Genomic DNA, 1,312 nt, shown 5'->3' on the forward strand with positions numbered 1-1,312 from the left:
CACATGGAGGTGATTCGTCTATCGTAACATTTCCCTTCAGAGGTTCCACATGGGGCTGGAACGTATACATGTATTTACCAACGTGTCCAGAATGCATCTCTACTTTCTCACTATTCCCGACCATGTTAAAACAATTCAACTATTGAAATCAAAGAACTCTCATAGAAGTGGGTGAATTCGTCTTCAAATGCTTGAATAGGACAAATCAAACCCCACAAATCCAGCTAAATTTCATATCATTTGAATCCATTTGACAAAGGGAGAAGAATATATTTCACTCCCATACCTGGTCATACAAGGTGGCATGGAATAAAATAAAATCTGACGATATAAATTTATACTAGAAAGGCCAATATTTGCTTTGGAGCAAATACAGCGATGGGTTCACCACATTTTACGACATGGCAGGGAAAGAATGAGAAACACAAGGGAAAACAATGATTTACACTGATATAACTATAATATGAAGTAACATACAACTAAAACTAGAAAGGCCAACATTTGCTTCGGAGCAAATGTAATATTTCACTCCAAATCCCTCCCCATACAAAAATAGAAGATTCTGAATAAATCATACTGCAATCATACAAGGACAAGCTTTTTGAATCTCGACAGATATTTACAAAAATGGCACTTGGCCATTATCTCCCTTTTTTTTACAAAGATACAACGACAAGCACTTTAAATCTCGACAGCTTTACTTTACACTTATCTCAATTTCAAAGTTACATATTGCAGGTATCTAAATACTACTAATGACGAAATTGCAACTACTACTTACGGTAGCAAAACTTTTCACGGTCTGAGAAACATGGACATGTTCACGGAACTATATATTCACGGTGGTGACAGTTGCAGGAAAAAGAAAGTCCAGGAATTATTTCCTAACTGTAAAGATAAGTTCACGGTACAGAGGTGACAGTGAAAACCGTGAACATTGACCTCCTGCTTGCGTTACGTTGCGGTACAGTGAAAAAAAATAGGGAATTACAGTAATCAATTTACAGAGTATGTTTGCTTAGTTTCCAGATGTTTTGTATGAATGTCGTAAACTTAGTTTTAAATTAACGAAAACCGATGCGCGCACAGATGCCATCCATACAATCAAATCAACATGGCCTTATTAACAATCACATAAACTATGAAGCCATACATTGAATAAGCTATACATATAATATGATTATCATAAGCTTTATTTTTAAAATCATGCCAGTGAGCTAATTGCATGTACAGAGTGAAAGAAAGTAAAGTAAAGTAAAGCAGTAGAATTTCTGTACTAAGCTATGATAGTACTACATATGATTCGTTCCTC

At 35.4% G+C, this 1,312-nt stretch overlaps 1 protein-coding gene across 1 annotated transcript in view; it reads left to right on the forward strand.

Moving 5' to 3' along the window:
- The window catches only part of LOC109470944 (probable G-protein coupled receptor 75), a 7,418-nt gene that overhangs the window by 4,634 nt on the left and 1,472 nt on the right, over nucleotides 1-1,312 (forward strand). The gene's annotated exons all lie outside the window — the stretch shown is intronic.

Source organism: Branchiostoma belcheri, unplaced genomic scaffold (assembly GCF_001625305.1).
Source record: "Branchiostoma belcheri isolate BF01 breed outbred unplaced genomic scaffold, Haploidv18h27 scaffold24, whole genome shotgun sequence".
In the NCBI taxonomy this organism is placed as follows: Eukaryota; Metazoa; Chordata; class Leptocardii; order Amphioxiformes; family Branchiostomatidae; genus Branchiostoma; species Branchiostoma belcheri.